The sequence below is a fragment of the Urocitellus parryii genome, chromosome 4 (assembly GCF_045843805.1).
Source record: "Urocitellus parryii isolate mUroPar1 chromosome 4, mUroPar1.hap1, whole genome shotgun sequence".
NCBI classification, from domain to species: domain Eukaryota; kingdom Metazoa; phylum Chordata; class Mammalia; order Rodentia; family Sciuridae; genus Urocitellus; species Urocitellus parryii.
The window spans coordinates 194,689,502-194,706,605 of record NC_135534.1 but is presented as its reverse complement, the minus strand read 5'-3'; positions in this window follow the sequence as shown (position 1 = coordinate 194,706,605).

Sequence of the window (17,104 nt, the reverse complement as noted above, 5' to 3'; positions counted from 1 at the left end):
GGGTTCATTGTTGTAACTAACTATTTTGTGGCTTACAAGGTTTTGGAACTGGTTTATGGGAAGAGTTTGGAAAAGTTTGGAGATGTTGGATGGAGAATCCTTTGAATTTTGTAAGTAGAGCATAATGATTGATTCTTATGGGAACTCAGAATACCAGAATGTGATGAAAATGTGGACAGTAAAGACTGTGCTCATGAAGTTTCAGAGAGGAATTAGGAACCTATTGGGAATTGAAATAAAGGCCATTTATATTAAATTCTGGTAAAGAAGTTGCATGATTTTGTCCATGTCCTGAGACTTTCTGTGAATTTGAATTTAGAGGTGATGAACTGATTAATTTGTGGAGGAAATTTCAAGGCAGTTCAGTATCCACACAGTACCGTGAGTATTGCTGGCAGCGCTTAGCCAGGTTTACTGGGAGAACTGAAAGAAAAATACAGAGAGTAAAAAATTGAAAAGCTTTCAGTTTGTGTAGAGAAGAAACGCAGATAAAATTAAGGACAAGGAAGTTGTGGATGCTGAAGAGATTACCACCATCAAAGAGAAGCTAAATACTTTGCAAACAGACAACAGGAAAGATGCCTTGGGGGCATCTCAGGGAATTAACAAGACCATACCCATGACAGGCTCAAATATGTAAAAATAAAAATTCCTCTGCGAAGAGACCTTAGGGGAACCATGCTTTCACAAGGGTGTCTAGAAATCTCTTTCTCCAGGATTTGTATTACTGTGCTCACCTGCCCAGGCACTTAAAGGCCACTGCAGCCACAGTCCAAGAGTCCTTCCCTACTGCTAGAACTGGAAGCAGATCTTGGCATTGTACATGTGATGCTGGGTCTGAAGGAAATGCAAGATGCTGGAGTTAGGGGGTCATGGAGACTTCCAACCAAGATTTCAAAGATGGTGTGAGAAGGCCAGGCAGAGTATAAACAGGGTTGGAATCACTGCAGAATGCCCATGAGATGGTTATACATGAAACTGTGAGAAGAAATCTGAAGCTGCAGTGGAGAACTTTAGGATTAAGAGATACCAGTAACTTGGAAAGTCTGCCAAGAAAAGCTGCTAGCTGTGCACAATGTGAGCCTAAGTGAGAGGCCATGTGGCTGCAATTTGAAAGGCTGTAGGGGCAGAGCAGCCGAAGCCCTTGGAGACCACATCTCACTACCATGTGCCCTACCTGCCAAAAGTGGAGCTACAGGACCTAGTATCTGCCCAGCTGGGTTTCAGTCCTATCTTGTTCCCATCCATTTTATCGGTGCCCTATGTCTCCCTTTTGTAATGGAAATGTTTACTCTGTGCCATTATATATTGGATACGTGCAACTTGCTTTTGATCTTTACAGGGGCTCACAGCCAAGAGTTTGCCTTGAGTCTCTGGGCAGATTTGGGAGTTTTAGGCAATGCTGAAACTGTTAAGACTAGGAGAACTCTCAGAAATGGACTAAATGCATTTTGCTTTATGAGATGAGCATGAGCTTTGGGGGCCAAGGATAGAATATTATGGTTTCGACATGAGGCCATGACTTTCCACAGAGCAGTGGTCCATACCATGTACTGAACCTCTGAAATCGTGAGCTCAAAAAGAAACATCTCCTCTAAGTTGCTCTTGTCAGGTATTTTGGTCACAGAGATGAATCGTTGATTAACATACCTCCCCAGGCTACGAGGATTAAGTCACTCTCCTTAGCTTGGAAGGCAAGACCCTTCCAGATCTTGTCAGCACTTTCTCAGAATCCTCCTGTGTTCCAGCCACCCTTGATGGTATTGCATCCCTGACTGCAGCAGGCCTTCTCCCTGCCCCTCTCTCTTTCAACCCACTGTTCCCATTTCCTCTAACTTTGACTCATACTTCAAGACTCAGCATCATCAAAACTGTTCCTGAAAGCCCCCACATGTGCACGCCTTCAATCCAGAAGGATTGGCTGCTCTATGCTCTGCAGCACTCCGTGCTTCTCTCTGGTATGCACTTCTACTGTATTTCTATTTTCCTAGTGGAAGCAGGATTGTTGAATAAAAGCAGCATTTGGGGGAGAGTTAGGAGTCAAATCCTAGGTCCTCTGCCCTCTTGGTGAAGGGCTCTTGAGCTATAGAATGCTGCAAGTGTTTGAAAAACTCGAGCACTTGGCTTTCTTCTCCAAAGACTCCATATTTCTAGGGGGGAAAAAATAATGTAACATTGAATTGGTTTAGAAACAACTTTAGATAACCAGAGAGGATAGAGGGGGTATCTTCAGAACCCTTAGTGGACAAATTACATCTATCCATAATGGAAGGATATTGTAAAGGTAAAATTTCTAAGCTGATTCTAAACTGCAAAGCCTGAGTTAAAGTGTAAAAGATCGGGCATTGTAAAGTTTCTAAACTGCAAGGCCTGGGTTAAAAAGTAAAAGACTAGGTATTGTTAAAATTCCTCTGCTACCCCCAGAACCTGTAATACCTGTAGCTGTTAGGACAATACTGGAACTGCCCAGTAAATATCCCCGCTGTTTCCACTGATCCCCACTGTTTCCATTGGTTGTCTAATAACCTGGGATTCTGAGTAGCTCGTCACGTAGTCCTTTAGGCCCTAGAACCAATCAGTTTGAATGTGTACTCCGCTTAGAAGTGACCAATCACCCCTGCCCAGACTGTTCCCGCCAATGAATGTACTAATCATGTCTCAGAGTTGTTGTTCAATTTTCCCGCGCCTCATGATGATTTGTTCTGATGTATGCCAAGCCCCCCCCCCCAAAAAGTGTACTTAAGCTCTGCTTGACCACTGCTCTGGGCTCTGGGCTGCTCTATCTTCCTGAGTGAGCCTTGAGCCCCAGCATGCTGGTTCAATAAACTCCCTCCTGCCAATTGCATGAAGCCAGTCTCTTGTGTGGTCTCTTTCGCCTGGACCCTTACAATATGAAAGAGGCCTAAGGGCAGAAGCCCAGAGTGGAAATGCCTTCCAGGCAAGGGATTTAGAGCAGCTTCCCTACAACTACTGTTCAGGTGCAATGAGGCCAGGGAGGGTCCCTCACTTGAATGTGAAAGAACCCACATAGTGAATTGGTAGACTGGGTCCCATGAGATCAAGATCACTTAAAGGACATTTCCTCTGTCCTTTCTACTTTCCAAGATTCATCAGGCCCATTGCCAGACCAGCGGGCCACCATCTTCTCCCATCTGCTTACAGGTGCAGAACTCACTGTGTCACACACTTGAAAAACATTTCCTTACCTTCCCAAGCCTCCAGGACCTAGCCTGCAACTGCTGCTTTAAGAGACATGAAAAACAGTAAAAAGCATGGGGACCCAGAGTCCTATAAACATTAGGGACTCTGCTCTTAATTCACAAAGGACTTTTTCTGTATTCTTGGGCTGTCATACAACCCTGGACAATTGGCAAACCAGAATATTTTTAATATTATTTCTTTTTCAAATGAGAAAACCAGGGCTAAAAGATGTTACATGATTTTCTTGAGACATGAGTTATAGTATCTCTTTGTGCTAAAAGGAAAATCAACCCAAAAATGTTGAGTTTTACCTCCACTTTTCTGTGAAATCTGGTGCAAGTTACTGAACCTCTCTGATCTTAAGTTTTCTTATTTGTAAAGAAGAGACAAAAATAATATCATTCCTCCAGAGTCACTGTAAGATGAAATGAGATAATGTGCCTAGTATAGTAATGGACACATGCTAATACTAAATACCTGTGACTTAAGGACCCCAGATTTTGAACTCCAAATCCCCTTCTTCCTGAGTATTCTGCTGTAAATATACTCTGAGGCTTTAGATTTGTGATTTAATTTCTTGGGCTATAAGCTTCCCTCTATTAAAAGGTCCTAGTGTTATTACTCAGCTTGTCTGAATTTTCGTTCCTTGAAGTTGGGAGGAAGAATTACAGATTCTCTCACACAGGATTATTCTGACAGGTGAAGACAAGGCTTGAAAAGCACTTAACACAGTGATTGGCACATAGTCAACACTAAATATAAACTACCTATTATGACTGTGGTTGTAGCTGATATTAATATCACAACCTCCTCCCCCCCAGTATGAAACAGGATACTATAATGGTCAATTTGAATTGTCAACTTGATTGGATCAAGAGATGTGAAGGTTACCAGGCTTCTGGGTGTGTCAGTGAGGGTGTTGTCTAGAAGTGCTGAGGTGACTATGGTTTCCATTGACCTTAATAACACAACAAGGTAATATAAGGAAATGCCCTAAGGGATCTCCTGCATTCTGGGAGTAAGCTTCCTTACCTCCGTTGTGGAATAATAGTCCAGTCTCCCCTTGGTCATCTGGATCCATGTCACTCTCTCCTGGCCTCTGAGTCAACAGGCTAAGAAAGGCACTTTGAACAAGCTCAGAACTCTTGAGACTGTGGGAACTCTTAGGAATGGACCATATATATTTGGCATTGTCAGATGAGTGTGAGCTTTTGGGGATCAGGGACAGAATGTTATGATTTGAATGCGAGGTGTCCCCCAAAAGCTCAGTGTGAGACAATGCAAGAATGTTCCGGGAAGAAATGATTGGCTTATGAGATTCTTAACCCAATCAGTGAATTCATCACCTTTGGGATGAATCGAGTGGTATTTGAAGGTAGTGGGGTGTGGCTGGAGGAAGTGGGGCACTGGGGGAGTGGCTCTGGGGTATATATTTGTATTTGGGGAATAGAGATCTCTCTCTGGCCCTGATTGTTGTGTGAGCCACACCCTTCCCCATGATGGTCCGCCTTGCCTGGATCCCTGAGAATGGTGCTGGACTTCTACAGTCTAAAACCTCTGACACCTCGAGCTCTCAAATAAACTTTTCCTCCTCTACCATTGTGCTGGTCAGGTCTTTCAGTCACAGCAGCAAAAAAAAAAAAAAAAACTGACTAAAACAGAAATATATCAGTAAAGTGACCAGAATTCAGATCCATTTGAATAGAACACAGAGGAGATTCCTGTAATCCCACTAACAAAGGCCTTTCCCTATAATTGACCTTAAAGAATCATCCTTTCTCAGGCCTTAAAAAGGCTTTCGGAGGTATCTACCAATATTTAAATTCTCTCTGTGACCCCTACATGAAGTGGCCATTAGACATATACTAGACTACCTCTGGTGATGGGGATCTCACCACTTTATAAGGCAGCCTATAAGTTCTGTAGGCTAAACCTGCTAATTCTCATCCAAATGCAATTCACAGTAGTTTCTTACTTTTCTCCCACTTCTCTCCTACATCTCTAGCTGGATCCACAGAAGTCATAAAGAATCTGCAGAAGCCAAACTTCAACAATATTTTTCTCCAGACTGTAACAAACTTGATTCGTATTTGTTGGCCATTTTTTTCTCCTTCCTTCTGGAAAAAAAAAAAAAAAAGTCTTAAGCACATTTCAGCATTCGAAGAATTTTTTTTTTTTCTCTCCTCCCCGTCTGCTGGTTCCCACTGGGATGAAAAGCAATAAAAAGTCAGAAAGAAGTATAGGTTTGCCTTCTGGCTTTGTCACTTAGACGAATAACACCGTAAAAAAACGGTGAATGCTATCGGTTAAAGCGAACTCCTTCCTCTGCCCTGTACATTTCACCAAGTTCTGATGCAGGGGATTTGGACAGGAAAATCTTTTTCTGGAGATGGATAAGTTGGCAAGTTAAAGATTTTGCATTAAAAACAGATTCTGGTTATAATATCCTCCTGACAGTTGCATTTCAGTCCCCCTGTTTTGTGAATCAGGTAAATAAATCTCAGGGGGCACATTGGGTATCTGGGAATATCATGATGTATCTGCCAATCAGAATGTAATAAAGAAGAGCAGCTTCCAGCCAGCCCTTACAGCTGTCAGAGGGTCTGTCTGCCTCAGGGTATTATTTCTCCTTACCCACCCCCAGCTTCCTCCTCTGCTTCTTCTCTTTCTAATGTCCTTTGTATTTTCTAATCAGAGTCCCTGATCTGCCACTGGCTTCAGGAAGTCGCATGAATAAACAACTCCAGAGGATCTTGTAATATTTCACACTTTCCAATGAAAACTCTGCTGGTTGGGAATGTTAATATTTAATCACAGATAAAGTGTCTGAAAAGTTGCAGGAGAATTTTCCTTTAAGATATGGAGGTACTTGGAAAGTATTCTCACCTTGTTCAAAAACCTCATCAGTCAAATAGTCAGCATGTGGTGTTAGGAAAAGATGCCAACGGGGCTGACTCTCTCCCCTTGCCAGGGGTTCAATGTGAATTTGGAGCCCAGAATAAATGCAAAATAGAGAAAAGAATTCTTGATTTATCCACTCTGACCAGTTGGAGCAAGGTTAGCCAGGGAAAGGTGTACACTGTACCTTTGATTTGCACAAGAGGGTCAGTGTCTGGATAAAAAGAATGACTTTGAAGCTGGATATGGTGATGCTTACCTGTAAGCCCAGCAGCTCAGGAGTTTGAGACAAGAGGCTCACAAGTTCAAAGCCAAACTTAGCAACTTAGTGAGACCCTAAGCAACTTAGCAAAGACCCTCTCTCTCTAAATAAAAATAAAAAGGGATAAGGATGCAGCTCAGTGGTTAAGTGCCCTTGGGTTCAATCCCCAGTACAAAAAAAAAAAAAAAAAAAAAAGAAAGAAAGAAAAAAAAGAACTTTGAACTTTTCTCCTATGTCAATATAACCCCATGGAGCTAAGACTAAACCATAAAATAGAATTAATACTTGTGTCTCAGTATATAATTTATAAAGTGTCTTCTCACCTATTGTATCATTGGAGACTCCATAGGTGTGACTGATAAGTTCTCCTTTCATCAGGGAGGGTGCGGAGACATGAGATTACTTGCTTGATGTTATAGAGTATTTAGTTGCTTTTTAGATACAAGTATTTCTGACTCCAAACTCATGACTTTTTTTCATTAAAGCCCATTTTATCTCAACAGGTAAAAGGAAGGCAGGTCTGTTTGTGGAAAAGATGGCAATGATGGTGATGGTGATGGTGATGGTAAAGGTCTTAGCAATAATCCTAAGAGAGCTACCATTATCTTAAGGTTTGGAATGCCAAGGGTCAAGCCCTATTTCAGATACTTTCCATAAGATGCCTCATTTTATCCTTATAATAGACATTAAATGGATTTGCTATCATTGTTTACTATTATAATTTCATTTTATAGGTGAACAAATTGAGTATCAGCAAGGCTTAATTACTGTTCAAGGCTGTGTAAGAAATTACTCAAACCTAGTTCTGGAGATTTAAAGTTTTTCTGTCTTTCTCAAGTCAAAAAATGCAAAAAAAAAAAAGAGGACAAGGTGAGGATGTGATGTTTAATTTTATATGTTAATTTGTCTGGCTACAGGGATGTTATTTTATATGTTAATTTGCCTGGTAAAATAGTATTTTGGAGTATACTGTGAGGGTAATTTTTGAAAAGATCGGCTTTTGAATATACAGACTGAGGAAAGGTCGCCCTCATCAATATGGGTGGGCAGATTGAAGTCCCTCGCAGGCATGAATGGAACATAAGGTAAGAGGGCCAGTTTGCTCTAGGCTTAAGCTGGGACCACCCTCTTCTCCTGCATTCAGAAACTAGCTCTCCTGTTTATTGGGCCTTCAGGTTTAGACAGGAAATGTATCATTGGCTGTCCTTGGGCATGTGGAATTCAGGGGCTGCCAGCAAAGCTGATCTACCCAGACATTCTTTCAGGACTTTATTCAGTTAAGGATGCTCACACGACAGGTAGTGACAAACACGAGCCTGGAACTGAAGAAAGAACTGGATGCAGACCAGTAGCACCAATTATGTCCAGGCATGAATTGAGAACCTAGTGTATGCAATTCTAATATACACATGGACAAATTGGACGGGGATTTGTAAAATCCTTGACATCGGTAATCAGAAAATAATTTTCTAGCCATGATAAATACTGTTTCAGCAGATTGCAGGAGGTTGGATTACAAGGAGTGGTGAAGTCAGAATGGTGAGTGAGGAAGGGCAGGTGACAGCAGACTATGGGTGACTTTATGGTCAAAAGGAGGGTACTATAGCCGCAAAATGGCTTAAAGGATTATCAAAGTCAAGGGTGTTTTCCCCTACCTCTCATAAGATAAGAATTGAACATTTTCATTGGCTAGAGCCTTCTACCGTGGAGGGGAAGAGATTGAAGATATGAGAGAGAGAAGGGCTAATCAATGGGGAGATCGAAGGCAATGTTGGAAGACAATAATTCAGAAAGGAGGGTCACCTTCCTCTGAGGCTCCAGGAATATTAAAGATTTGGATCACTGAATGAGTCATATCAGATTTTATAGCAAGAAAATCTCAGTGTATGAGCAAGGGGGAGTTATGTTCAAATTCTAATTCTGTTCTTCTCTAACTCTCTGATCTTGCACAAGTCATCTTAACATCTCCAAACCTGAGTTTCTGTGTTTGTAAAAAGGATCCAGGGTAGACATGCCAGCACCCAACTCCTGGGATGTTCCAAAGCAGACACCCCCAGCTAACCTACATTGCAACAGCTTTAGTGTCTCAGTCACTTTTTCCACAGTGCCCCTGGGCCAAAGGAAATACCTAACAGTTCCATTGAGTATGTATGTTCAAATGGTTTAATAATCAGTGTGTGTGTTTTGTCACTTATTACATGAAACTTGGAAATAGATAATATTATCATTTCCTATTTATATCTCAGCAATCAATCCCATGCTGAGCACACCTGTGGACACTACACTTTCTCAAAACTTGGAATAAGAGTGGACACTGCATTCCCCATTTTCTGATCCCCATTGACCCTGACATATGTTTTAGTCAGTTTTTATCTCTGCCATGACCAAAAGACCTGACAAGAACAATTTTAGAGGAGGAAAATTTTATTTGGGGACTCACAGTTTCAGAGGTCTCAGTCCACAGACAACTGTCTCCATTGCTCTGAGTCCAAGATGAGGCAGAACATCCTGGCAGAAATGTGTGGTGGAAGAAAGCAGCTGGGAGCCTGGTATCAGGAAGCAGAGAGAGACTCCCCTCGCCACGGACAAAATGTACATTTCAAAGACCCACCTGAGTGCCCACCTCATCCAAATGCATCCTACCTGCCTACAGTTACCACCCACTTAAGCCCTATCAGGGGATTACTGCATTCATTAGGTTAAGGCTCACATAACTCAATCATTTCACCTCTAAACCCTCTTGCATTTTTTTACACATGAGCTTTTGGGGGGCACCTCATATCTAAACCTTAACAACATGGTGCTTAATGTTTTAGTACACTGACTGCTAAAGCCCAGTACCACATATGTATACATCACTGAAAGGAAGGCAATGTGACCTGATGTTGAAACTAAGAAGGAACCAATGAATCATAAATGCCCCAGTAGTGCATAGTATCTGGCAAGTGTCAAATGTCATGGTTTTGTCTCCATATTGGTAAATATCACTCAGTTGCCCCCCTCTACATTTTTTATGGCTCTTGAGCACTCTTTGTACATATTGGGAATCCTCATTCTAAAGACTAAATTAAACAATATCTGCATGTTATGTATTATGCATGATAAACAATAAGCACTCACAAATTAATAAGATAGAATGGAACATCCATGTAAGGGCAGAAAAAGGACAGCAGGGGAGGGGAAAGAATATGAACAGAAAAATATCAAAAGAGAAAAATCCTAATGGTCGATCCAAGCCCTATAGTGGGATTAAGCCTCCCTAGTTGTTAGGGAAATAAAATCAAAACAACAATGAAATAACATTTTCACCCATCTGATGCATGAAAACTAAAGATTGATTCCATCTAGTTACGGATGAGGGTGTAGGAAAATAAAACTCTCTCATATTGCCAGTGAGAATATATATTACTGCAGCATTTTTAGAAATTAAACTGGAAGTATCTAATAAAATTTAAAAATTGTATCCATTTAGTATAGCAATCCTACTTGAAGGAATCCAGCATAGAGATAAAAGTACCAGTACATGCATGAATATGTGATCCAATATCTTTATTAGATAATTGTTTATCATAGCATAAAACAAAGTCCAAACCAACCTGCTTGTCTGTCAATACTAGAATAATTCAGATGTATCTATTCCACGGAGAGTTGTTTAGTTTTAGAAGAATGAGTTAGATCTGTGTATGGACCAAAAAGGATGTCGGTTAAAAAGACTAATGCACAGTAAACAGGTATAGCAGGAATTTGGGTTTTTTTTCCCTAAGAAATAAAAGGAAAATAAGGTTATGTTTGTACAAACATACAGAAAACCGAGTAGTATAAAAACTAACATAATTATCGATATTTATTAATGTGTATGTGGCTGCAAACAGGGTACGATAGGGAAAGGGAAAATTATCTATGTTCGTATATTAGTTTTGTAAGTGGTAACCAGCCTTTATGGCCCTTAGTAATATAAGCAGTAAATCCAATGATGTGTGTGTTTGCTTTTCGTTTGCTTTCCTTTTTTTTTGTTGCCATACTGGGGATTGAACCTAGGGGTGCTCTACCCTTGAGCTACACCTCCAGCCCTTCTAATTTGTTTATTTTTTATTTTGAGGGTCTTGCTAAGTTGCCTAGTCTATCTTTGAATATGATCCTCCTGCCCTGGTCTCCCAAGTCTCTAGGATCAGTGGCATTCACCACCACCCTCTGCTGCTTTTCCCCTCTTAAAAGTGTTTGGCACACCTATAGCCCTGTGCCTAGCAGATAACAGGAGGTTTCTATGCCTTAGTAGTACCTCGGATTTTCTGTGTGTCTATTAACTTGCTGCATCTCCCTCTCCCTTTTACTTTCTCTCCCTCAATCTTCCCCTCTTCTCTTTCCCTCTTGTTTTTAGGTCAGATGATGGGGACATAGGCATGAAACAGAGCCCCTGCCCCTGAGGATGCTTAAAATCTGCTAGGCTGAAGATCAGCATATTTTCAGATAGAGAAGAAGGAAATTGAGGGAGACTGTGCCAGATGGATGTAATTTCAATAAAGAACAGGGTAATTCATCTACTTAGGAAGGGAAGGAGCTCAGGACTGGAAGGGAGTAATGGCGTGGTTTGCAATGTGAAGTCAACAGGATATGGATGGAGGGACTGTCATTCAGTGATCCTCCCTGGGTAGTTGCAAAATTCAGCTATCCAAAGGCACGAGTCTGGGATCTACTACTGTAGACAGCTCCTTTGGAATCTGGTTCCTTCTTTCTTCAAGACTGTATCTAAGATGTGTGGGCAGAGGGACTCTGCTCACCTAAGGCTCAGCCTTTGCTATGTTAGGTGTGCTCAGAGGTGAACTGCTCTTGCCCATCTCCCCCAATTCTGCTCACAGAGGGAAATGCCAGATCCCCTCCTCCCACACCACCCAGTAGCCTGACCCTCCTCCCTTACCCCTCACCACTTAGCCTATGCACTGGCCTGTCTTTTCAGCACCAAGCAGACCTGTACTCTCCAGCCAGGTCTCCCTGTCTTCCTGCACAATGGTTCTGGCTAAGAAGGAAGAAGGGTCAGATGGCAAGGCCACTGGGCTGGGCTCCCACAAGCTGTGTCCTAGTTATCCAAGGGAAGCTGTGAGGAGCTGCCTCACTGTGGTCCTGCCTTCCCTCTCCCCACATCTCTTTCCAAGTCTGAAGAAATGGTTCAGCCAGCCCCAGGAGAAGCCTCCTGCCCAGAAAAAGCCAGGCCCGAGGAGCTGCCATCAGACCCCATTGTCTGCGTCCTGGGACAGCTGCCAAGGCCTGGGCAGCTTGGCTGGGGATGTGGAAAGGCCCTGTTCTGATCCCATCTGCTCAGAGTTGGAGAAAGAAGCCAGATCTCCTCCTCCCCTTTCCCCTCCAACCCCAAGCTCTATGGATGAGTGGCTTTTCAAAAATGAAAAACCAGAGTCCTGTCAAGCAAGTCCTCTTGCTTGACAAAGATGGAATCTATATATAGAAAGGTACAACTAAACTCCACTGCCGAGCAAGCAACCCCAATCGGGCATGCAGTTTCTGGGGTTTTCCTCCCTTTCACGGCACCTAGCCCAGGGTCCAGGACATAGTGGTGGGCCAGCAAATGTGCTAGACTGACCTGCTGAATCTTGCTCTGCATCATTCCCCCCACACAAAGGTCTGCTGTGCAAATACCCCCCTATAGGGCCCACTGAAGCATCCTGGACTCCTCACTTTCCGGCCCCAAATAGCCTCAGCCCCTCTTCTGTTGGCAACATCTTTCTAAATATCCTGCCACTTTCAAAGGACATTCCAAGAAATACAAGTGAAGGCCTAGTGTACATATTTTGCTTTTCCATGTAGCAGGTATAGTAGACCCAGTACCTTATTCAATCTTCACCATTGCAAGGGTATAATTACTTTTATTTTATAGTTATGCACAGTGAAGCCAAGAGATAACTGATTCTTCCAAAGCCCTCTTTTTAGAAAACTCTAGCCTGTTTCCCTTGCTCCAGAGGACCCAACATCACGTAGGAGGTATCCATGCTGCTAGACCCCTTTGACAGTTACGCCTTTCCTTAATCATCCACCTCAGGAGTTCCAGGACCCTCCTTTGGTTTAATTAAGAATCATGGAATCTTATTTCTTGGAGCCAAAGGAACTTGAAGGGATCATCAAGCTGAGCATCCTGTACTCAGGACATAACATGGCCTTCAGGTGGTATATTAGTCTCCCAGGGGTGCCATGACAAGTTAACATGCACTGTGCCTTAAACATATGAACTTATCATCTCACAGGTCTGGAAGCAAGAAGCCTTAGGTCAGATTGTTGTAAGGGCTGTGCTCCCTCCACAGTCTCTAGAGAAATGTCTTTCCCTGCCTCTTCCTCCACTGGTGGTTGCCAGCCATCCCTGCATTCCTTGGCCTAGCGCTTCAGCACTCCAATTTTCACCTGTTTCCACAGGCCATCTTGCTTCTGCATGTGCTTGTGTCCCTGTACCAGAGTCAATCTCTCTTTGCACTTCTATAAAGACACCAGTTATTGGACTTAGGATGTACCCTAACCTAGTATGACCTCATCTTAACTTAATTGCATCTGCAAGACCCTATTGACAAATAAGACCACATTCTAAGGTTCTAGATGTATTGTCATCCATGGAGGATATGTTCTAACACCCCGGTGGATACATGAAACCATGGATGGTACAAAATTCTATATATTTATATAAATATATAAATATATATAGATAGATAGATAGAGAGAGAGAGAACTTTTAATTTATTAGGCATTATCAAAGATTGACAAAGATTAATAAAATAAACATTTCTAACAATATGCTATGAAAATTTATGTAAATGTGGTCTCTGTCTCAAAATATCATATTGTATTATAGTTAGTTTCTTGTGCTGATGTGATGTGGTGCAATGCCTACACAATGATATGAAGAGAGGTGAATGACGTAGGCATGGTGACTCGGGCTGCTACTACATCAGGCTTACTTGAACACGGGTTCTGTGATAAAGTAAGAGTTGATATGATAGTGTAGAGGGCTACTGAGCACCTAATAGGCACGTTGTGTACACAATGTGGATACTCTGGACAAAGGGATGCTTCATGTCTCTGCAGGATGGAGTGGGACAGTACCAGATTTTATCACTGCTACTCAGAAGGGCAAGCTATTTAAAACTGCATTGTTTACTTCTGAAATTTTTAATTCAATATTTTGGGGTTGCAGTTAACACTGAGTAACCAAACTAGAGTAAATGAAACTGTGGATAAGAGAGACCACTGTACATGAAGTTGGGGGCACTATTCAACCCAAGACCAACAGTGTAACATGATACCTAGAAGGGTGAACTTTAAGCCCAGATCTGCTCCTTGCTTCCTGTGTGACCTATAAATCTCTTAATTTCTTTGAATCTCAGTTTCCTCATCTGTAAGACAGGCACAATAGCAGTGCATATTCAGAAGCTGGTTGGGAAGAGTCACTGTCACAATCCATGTGGAGCACTGAGTCCAGTGCCCCACAGCAACAAGCAAATAAGAACCTTTCTGCCTACATGCTGGTACTTAGGGCCAGAGGCTCTGAATTCCAGCTGCCAAGGGAAATCCTGGCTCTGTCCCTTTTAATTGTGTATAGATGGACAAATTGATCCTATGAGCTTTCATTTCCTCATTGTAACATGGAGAAAGTACTCATATCTACCTCATGAGTCCTGGGGAGCAGCACATGAAGTAATGCAAACAAGGTATATAAGAGGTGTCTTAGCGAGTTCCCAGTAAGTGGCAGCTATTATGATATTAATGTTTCCCATTGGAATCCATATGATATTCTGCAATCATCCATGTGATAGGCACAGACTCAGCAGATGGGCCTGGGTTTCTGGCAAAGAACAACCAGAGCTTGGTGGGCCATCAGGAACTTGGCTTTTCCCCAGAAGGGAGAGAAGCACCAGGCCTAAGGTACAGAGGCCAGGCTCATCTGTCCTTGGCCATGGTTCAAGAGGATGAAGCCCTCTCCTGTGTGGTTGGCTCCCATGCAGTGGATGCCCAGGGGATGTAGGACATGTTCCAGCTTCTAGACTGAGCATGCCCCCAAACACACACACACACACACACACATACACACACAATGGTGGGTCTCTAGGTGCCAGGTAAAGGTGACCTAGGAGATTGGGATTGGAAGGATGTCTGGGGAGCTGAGGGCGGAGAAACAGTGTGAAGCTCATTAGTAACTGACTACTCTGGTGGAACAGATCTCTCCCAGGGGCCATAACTCTGTCCCTGGAAGAAAGAATGATGAGTAGGAGGTGGCTGAGGCTCCTGCAACCCGCATCTGGGGCTTGGCTCAACAGAGCTGAGTCCCAGGCTTCTCCAAACCCCCTGCCTGTCCAAGGAAAAGTAAAAGCTGCAGCATAGAAAAAGGAGAGGTGGGGTGCTGAAGGAGGCTGGCTCGTGGGCCACTGGGTCCCCTTTCAGCAGGCTGTCATTCCATCTGTGCTTCCCATGGCTAAGGATACATTCCCAGCCTTGAAGAGGCAGCACTGGGGTGGGGGAAAGACCATTAATGCCTGTGCCCTGGATCCTTGGGTTTCCCTGGGCCCCCACATTTCTGTGTGTTCTTGGATAACTCGATCTATTTAAACCTCAGCTTCCGGATTTGTAAAACAGAAATACTCAGAAATTTTTTAGAGTTGCCATAAAGATTAAACAATTTGACTTAAAAGAATCTAATTCCTCCTGGCTCTTCAAGTTCAGCTCAGCTGCCCCCTCTGCCTGGTTGCCCTCCCAGATGAGACTTCACTAGGTAGCCCCGGTCAATGCTTGCTGAGCCCTCCTGTATCCCTCTACTATAACACTAATCCTTTGTTAGTAATTTGGTGTCTACTCGTGTGTCTCCCATATTGGCCTGTGAGCTTCCAGGGGACAAAGACTAACTTATTTGTTTAGGCATTCCTAGTGCCCAGAATAATTCCTGACACAAGATGAGTAAATGAATAAGGAATGAATCTAGTTGGAAAAAAATAAATAAATCAGGTAGGTTTTTTTAGGCAGTTTTTATAATGAAAGTACTCCAAAGGCACAACAAAAGTATACACTGATGGATAATTTGCTCTCTCTCCTAGGGTAAATTTAACAGAGGTGCATACAGAAAGGTGGGGTTAAGGAAAAGATCTCACAAGTGGGGAAACGTTACTATGTGCCACAGGCACCAGATTCTGCATTTCACATTAGTCATTAAATCATTACCAGCCCTTGGTCATTATCCACATTGTACACAGGAGAAAATGAGGCTCAGAGAAATGGATTAACTTGCCCAAGATCACAAAGCCAGCAGCAGTCGAGCCATTGATTGGAGCCTTGATGTGCCTGGCTACACAGCTTTGGTCCTTTTCTTCAGGCCCCTTCTGGTGTAAAATTGAAACTGTCTAAAACTGGGAAGCTTAAAAAATAAATGAAAGAAAGGGGAAAAAATAACAGGAGGGGAATGTACACCCCATATATAAATGCTCTTTCTTTCTTACCTAGGTATTGGCTAAGGAAATATCACAGGAAGCATTTTGGACACTGTGTATCAGAGGACCCTAATGAATTAAAACCATGTTTGTTGGAAGTAGATTTTCTTCCCAGTCCTGATTATAAGGGAAGTGACTTTGTGGTCATCGGAGTCTTAGAAGGGCCAGGGGCAATAAAGGTGAGGAAAAGAATAGGAGAAAATTGTCCTTTCGCTTTTCTCAGAAGGAAAAAAAAATTGCCTTAATATTATAAATTGACCAAAGTTCAGGGGGGGGTTAAAAAAATACCTCTTGCTGTGTGCTCTGAAAAAATTCCAACATCACTCAAGTGGATGGTAATCCATTATTTATTAGCCTTTGTTAGATGCCAGGAGCTTTACATGCATTATCTCCTTTAGTTCTCACAAGACTACCCCCATTTTACTGATGAATACAATGAGGGGAAAGAGCCAGGATTCAAGTAGCTAACATGTGGAAGAACTGAGGTTTACAGCCAAGGTTATCTAGCTATGAAGGGCACCTGCCTCTGTAGATCCAAGGCACAGGGGTAGGATTTGTGCCCCTTGAATAAGCCAAGAGTCTAGACACTAAGTGAGGCTCGCTGTTCAGTCTAGTATAAATTTAAGTTTTGTTTTATTTTATTCTGAATCACTCTTGTATTAATTCTGAACTCCCTAGAGTCCCCCACCCCTTCCTCTCACATTTCCTGGTCTAAGAACAGCACTAGCTATAAGCTCATGGAAATCCAAGGAAATTCACCAGATTCCTTCTTGTGCACAAGAACAATTTATCACCAATCATAATATAAAAAATAAGTAATTAAAATTAGTTCCCAAAACACCCTAAAGTAGACAATTGAGCCATTAAGCTATGGTGCAGTTGCTGTATGTGTGATATTATGCAGCAATAAAAGATTATTTGTATAATAATACTTAGGGACACAAGCATAATCACTTGTCTATAATATATGCTAGGTTTTTAAAGCAAGTGATAAAATCATATGACCAATAACACTGTAAGTGGTTTTTATTTCCTTTTTTTGATAATTAGCATGTTACCAAAATTCTGTAATGAATATCTGTGGTTTTGGCAAAATGGAAAAATAATCAACACTTACTTGTCACATGCATAATAAACATTCCAGCCACAAAACCCCTTCAATTGTAATGATAAAAGGAACTGTTTACATGCACACAAAAGGTAGAAAAGAAGCGCCAAGCCTACAGAGAAATCTGACTAAATATGTGGCATCTGTTCAGGAAAAGGAGAACAT